This window comes from Bos javanicus, chromosome X, assembly GCF_032452875.1.
Source record: "Bos javanicus breed banteng chromosome X, ARS-OSU_banteng_1.0, whole genome shotgun sequence".
NCBI lineage: Eukaryota > Metazoa > Chordata > Mammalia > Artiodactyla > Bovidae > Bos > Bos javanicus.
In genome coordinates, this window is record NC_083897.1 from 125,820,201 (window position 1) to 125,826,903 (window position 6,703).

Genomic DNA, 6,703 nt, shown 5'->3' on the forward strand with positions numbered 1-6,703 from the left:
GTAGAAGGTACCTAGCATGTGATCCAGTATAACACAGTACAGATCCTAGTGAAACAAACCTATGCTGTTAGAAGTTAAGAAAACAGTTATCCTTGGAGAAGGGAGTATGAGTGGGTCTTCTCAGAAAAGACCGCTAATATTCTATTTTTTCCTCTGAGTGTTGGTGAATGTGTTCAATTTGTGAAAATTCATTGAGCTATGTGATTAAAATATATTCCCTCTTCAATACAGAGTGTTTTTCCATATCCAGTTAAAATTATTTTGGTTGATTTAAAAAGGAGTAAATTATCAATATTCTCCTTTATTTCCAGACACTGCTTTTTGTTTTGTACATGGTATTTAGATAACAAAAGTCACCATTCCCTGGAGAGACCAACTCATAACCCATAAGAACTGTTTTTCTGCTTGCACTGTCACAAACCCTTTCATTCTCCAGATCAGTTCACCACCTCCAGTCTTTTGCTAAACACACTAGAACATGTCATTCTTTACACAGAGCTCAGCACTTGAGAACTGGAAAGAGCTTCACAAGCAAGAAAATTGATGCTTAAGAGTCAAGTTGTTGGTCTGACACCATGCAGCCAATTCACAGTTAAGGTGAGAGCTTGGACCCAGAACCCCTGACTCCCAGCTGCACTCCTGTCCCCACTGTTGGCTAGGAATTAGCAGACTCCATGGGGAAGGTCCAGAGTTTACACTCTTCTAGGGCAGCTGACCATCCCTGGAGTACAAAAAAAAGATGGATGACTGCAGCAAAGGCCTCAGGAGTTCGCCATCCACACACTTCTCCATGAAAACTTGATAGGAATCCAATAGGAGACAATACATTTCTTAATTTTCTTTGCAGCCAATTGTTTCTCTCAGACTATATGTACATGCTAATTTCTGTAGCTGAACAGAAGAATCATAACCTAGTACTTGGTGAGTAATTACATGGTACATTGTGCTATAGGACTGTTAACGTGCTTTGGGGGAAAGAAAGAGAAAAATTTTACAAGCAGCAGTTTTTTGCCTTGTCATTTTGAAGGCCAAAAAAATCTATATTTTGTATTCAAGGAAAACATGTTTAAATTAACGATGTGGGTATTTTTTGTTTCTCCTTGAACAAGGCTTTTGTATCTCTTCCCTGCTTAGTGCATACTGATGCCAGAAGGAGGTGAAGCTACAAAAGAGGCCAAAGTATTACATAACCCAGCCTGGGTAAACAAATCCGTCTACCTGGGAGGCCTCCTGAATCTCGATGCTGACCCTGGGTGATAACAACAATGAGCAAGGAATTCTAAGAGGAGAGCGCTGAGTGCATAAACTTGTACATTAAATACAAGCTGCAGAGCAGCAGAGAACTGAGTTCAGTTATAAAAGAGAGGAAGTTGGCCTGTAAAGCCTGCTGTGCCATATTGTGGACTTCTTTTCTCTCTCTGATTTTGCCCTAGCCTCTTAGCCCCTTACCCCTCACCCTGACCTCCCATCCATAGGCCCTCGGCGCTTTTGGTGGATATACCCTAAGGTGACCCTCAAAGACTCACAGCTGTGCATAACCCCTTCCTGGGTACAAGTAGAACTTATGATTTGCTTCTGACCAACAGAATGTCACAAAGATGGTGAGATGTCACTCCTTTCAGTTACGTTACAAGGCAAAGGTGATGGGATATTCAGTAGGAGTCCATCTTAGCAGGTTGGACTGAGAGACTTACCCTTGTTGGCCTTGAAAAAGTAAGCGCCATGTTGTGAGATGGCCTCATGGCAAGGAATGCAAGCAGCCTCTGAGAGTGAGCTGGCATCAGTAAGAAATTTGGCAACCTCAGTTCCACAGTACCAAGAAACAGTTCTGCCAACAACATGAGTTTGGAAGAGGACTTCAGCAAGGTAAGGCAGCCCAGCTGATATACAATGGCAGCCTCGTGAGACAATGAGCAGAGGACCCAGCTTATCTACACCTAGACTCCAGATCCACAGAAACTGTGAGATAATACAGGTGTATTGCTTTAAGCCACTAAGTTTGTGGTAATTTGTTACGCAGTAATAGAAAAAAAGTACACACTAACTGGAGTAAAGCTGAAAAATTCATGAATATGTTAAGATTAGATTACATGCTCTTGAACAACCAAAGGTCAAAGAAGAAATCTAAAGAAAATTCAAGAAATATCTTAAAACAAATGAAAATGGAAGTACATCATATTAAAACCTATGGGATAGGGAAATGTTGCATGACATCCCTTATATGTAGAATCTAAAAAGAAATGATACAAAAAAACCTACTTACAAAACAGATACTCATAGTTTAGAGAAGGCATTTATGATTGTAGAGGGGTGGGAGGATGGATGGAGGAAGGGATGGTTAGGGACTTTGGGAAGGTCATGTACTCACTGCTATATTTCAAATGGAGAAGCAACAAAGACATACTGTATAGGACATGGGACTCTGCTCAATGTCATGTGGCAGCTTGGGTGGGATGAGAGTTTGTGGGAGAATGGATACACATATATGCATGGCTGAGTATGTTTGCTGTCCACCTGAAACTATTGCAACATTGTTAATCAGCTATACCCCAATACAAAACTAACAGTTAGAAAATGAAAAATAAAGCCTATGGGGTGCTGCAAAATCAGTTCTAAGATGGAATTTTATCATTATAAATTCCTACATTAAGAAAAAATTCTCAAATAAACAACCTACCTTTATACCTCAAGGAACTAGAAAAATAAGAATAAACTTGGTCCAAAGATAACAAAAGGAATAAAATAACAAAGATCAGAACAGAAATAAATGAAATAGAGGCCAGAAAAAACATTAGAAAGATCAGAAAAAATAAGCACTTTTTAAAGAAAGAGAAACAAAATTGAAAAACCTTTAGGTAGCCTAACTTAGAAGAAAAGAGATGATTCAAGATCAGAAATGAAAAAGGAGACATTACAACTGATACTACAGAAATACAAAGGATCACAAGAGACTACTAATAACCAATTATATGTCAATAAACTGGATAATCTAGAAGAAATGGATAAATTCCTAGAAACATATAGCCTACCAAGACTGAATCATGAAGAAAGAAAATTTCAACAGATCAGCACTGAATAAGGAAATTCGATCAGTAATATTAAAAAACCTCCCAAAACAGAAAAGTCCAAGACCAGATGATTTCACTGGTGAATTCAACAAAACATTTAAAGAAGAATTAAAGCCAATCCTTTTCAAACTCTTTCAGAAAACTGAAGAGGAGGGAACATTCCCAAACTTATTAATAAGGCTAACACTTACCCTGATAGCAAAGTCAGATAAAGACATCACACACACAAAATATAGATATAGATATCCCTGATGAATATAAATACAAAAATTCTCAACAAAATATTCTCAAATTGAACCCAACAGGACATTAAAAGGATCACATACCATGATCAAGTGGGATTTATCCCTGGGATGCAAGGATGATTCAACACATTCAAATCAATAAATATGATATACCACATTAATAGAATGAAAGATAAAAATCATGTATCTTAGTAGAAGCAGAAAAAGAATTTGATAAAGTTCAACATCTTTCATTACAAAAAATCTCAACATATTGGATATAGAAGACACATGTGCTCAGTCACTTCAGTCATGCCCAACTCTTTGCAACCCCATGGACTGTACCCTGCCAGGCTTCTCTGTCCATGAGATTTTCCTGTGAAGAATACTGGAATCAATTGCCATACCCTCTTCCAGGGGATCTTCCTGACCCAGGGATCAAACCTGCATGTCCCATGTCTCCTGTACTGCAGGCAGATTCTTTACCACTGAGCCACTGGGCAAGCCCTTAAAAGACAGATACATCAACAAAATAAAGACCATATATGACAAACCCACAACTAATATCATAGTGAATGGTGAAATGTGGAAAGCTTTCTAAGGTCAGAAACAAGGCAAGGGTGCCCACTCTCATCACTCCTACTCAGTACAGTACTGGAAGTCCTAGTCAGAATAATCAGGTAAAAAAAAAGAAATAAAGGCATCCAAATAGTAAGAGAAGGAATAAAATTATCTTTGTTTGCAGGTAGTATGATCTGATGTATAGAAAACCCTAAAGATGTCACCAAAAAACTGTTAGAACTAATCAATGAATTCAGCAAAGTTGTGGAATACAAAAACCAACATACAGAAAACAGCTGCATTTCTATACACTAACAACAAAGCACGTTAAGAAGAAATAAAACAATCCCATTCACAACAGCATCTAAAACAATCAAATACTTAGGAATAAATTTAACCAAGGAGATAAAAGATCTGCACACTAACAATTCTGATGAGAGAAACTGAAGAAGACACAAATGGAAACGCATCCCAAGCTCATGGATCAGAATAATTAATATTGTTAAAATGCCTTTACTACCCAAAGGCATCTATAGATTCAATGCCACCCCTATAAAAGTTCTACTAACATTTTTCACAGAAATAGAAAACAATCCAAAAATGTTTATGGAGTCACAAAAGACCCCCAAATAGCTGAAGCAATCTTGAGAAAGAAGAACAAAGCTGGGGGCATCACATTTCCTGATTTCAAACCATACTACAAAGCTATAGTAATCCAAACAGTGTGATATTGACATAAAAATAGACACATAGACCAACGGAACAGAATTAAGAGCCCATAAGTAAACCCTTGCATACATGATTAACCAATATTTGATAAGGAGGCCAAAAATACTAGATGAGGAAAGAAGTGTCTCTTCAATAAATGGTGCTGTGAAACTGGGGAAACTGGGTAATTATATGTAGAAGAATGAAGTTGGACTGCTATCTTATAGCACTCACAAAAATTAACTTGGAATGCATTAGAGACAAACATGAGACCTGAAACTGTAAAATTCCTAGGAAAAAAGCATAGGAGAAAAGCTCCTTGACGTTTATCTTTGGCAGCAATTTCCTAGATATGGCACCAAAAGCACAAGCAACAAAAGCAAAAATAAATAAGTGGGACTATATCAGTAAATAAGCAGGACTAAAAAGTTCTATACAGCAGAGAGGCTCTCAACACAATCAAATGGCAATCTATGGAGTGGGAGGACAATGTGTAAATCATATACCTGATAAGAGGTTACTAACCAAAAAACAAAAACAACTCATACAACTCAACAAGCAAAAAACAAATAGACCATTTTAAAACTGGGCAAAGGACCTAAATAGACATTTGTCCAAAAAAGACATATAAATGGTCAACAGGTACATGAAAAAGTGCTTGACATAACAAATTGTAAGGGAAATAAATGCATATCAAAACCACAATGAGATATGACCTCACATCTGCTAGAATGACTATCTTTGAAAAGACAAGAGATAACAAGTATTGGTGAGGATGTGGAGAAGAGGGAATACTATGCACTGTTGGTGGGAATGTAAATTGGTGCAGCCACTGTGGAGAACAGTATGGAGGTTTCTCAAAAAATTAAAAAAGAACTATCATGTGTTCCAGCAATCCCACTTCTTGGACACATATCCATAGAGAATGGAAACAAAATCTCAAAGAGATGTTGGCACACCCATATTCAGTGAAGGATTATTCACAATAGCCAATATACGGAAACAACTTAAGTGTCCATCCACAACAGATGAATCAATAAAGAAGATGTGGAGATATATATGTATACACACATACAAGTAGGCATTTGTTGTTGCTTAGCTGCTAAGTCGTGTCTGACTCTTTCATGACCCCATGGACTATAGCCTGCCAGCCTCCTCTGTCCATGGGATTTCCCAGGCAAGAATACTGGAGTGAGTTGACATGTCTTCCTCCAGGGGATCTTCTTGACCCAGGGATTGAATCCATGTCTCCTGCACCGGCAAGTGGATTCTTTATAAAGATATTCTTTATCTTCCTTGAGCCACCAAGGAAGTCTACAAACAGGCATACACGTAGATACTGTGGTTCTGGCTCCAAACCATTGCAATAAAGCAAATATCACAATAAAGTGAGTCACATGAATGTTTTTGTTTCCCCCTAGTCTGTTACGTGTGCAATAGCATTATGTATTTTAAAATGTACATACCTTAATTAAAATACTTTATTGCTAACAGCCAAAATATGAAAACAACCTAAATGTCCATTAATAGATGGATAAAGAAGATGTAGTACATATATATACAACAGAATGCTACTTGGCCATAGAAAAGAATGAAATAATGCCATTTGCAGCACCATGGATGGGCCTAGAGATTATCATACTAAGTGAAGTAAATCAAAGACAAATACTATATGATATCACTTACATGTGGAATCTAAAGTATGACACAAATGAAACAGAAATGGATTCAAAGACATAGAGAACAGACTTGTGGTTGCCAAGAGGCAGGTGGGTCAGAGAGCGATAGATTGGGAGTTTGGGATTAGCAGATACAAACTATTACATATAGAATGGATAGGGAATTCCCTGGTGGTCCAGTGGTTAGGACTTGGCACTGTCACTGCCATGGCCCAGGTTCAATCTCTCGTCAGGAAACTAAGATCCTACAAGTCATGTGGCGTGGCCAAAAAAAAAAAAAAAAGATAAATCAACAAAGTCCTACTATATAGCACAGGTCTATAGTCAATATCCTGTAATAAACCATAATGAAAAAATATGAAAAATAATACATATATATGTGTAACTAAATCACTTTGCTATACACCAGAAACTGATACAACATTGTAGATCAATTATACTTCAATTAAAAACAAATTTAAAA

The 6,703-nt window shown here is 37.4% G+C and overlaps 1 non-coding gene across 1 annotated transcript; it reads left to right on the plus strand.

The window, feature by feature from the left end:
* Positions 1-6,405: 6,405 nt before the first annotated feature.
* On the plus strand, positions 6,406-6,477 carry TRNAD-GUC (transfer RNA aspartic acid (anticodon GUC)). The gene has a single exon. It is a non-coding gene; the product is annotated as a tRNA-Asp (tRNA).
* Positions 6,478-6,703: the final 226 nt, after the last annotated feature.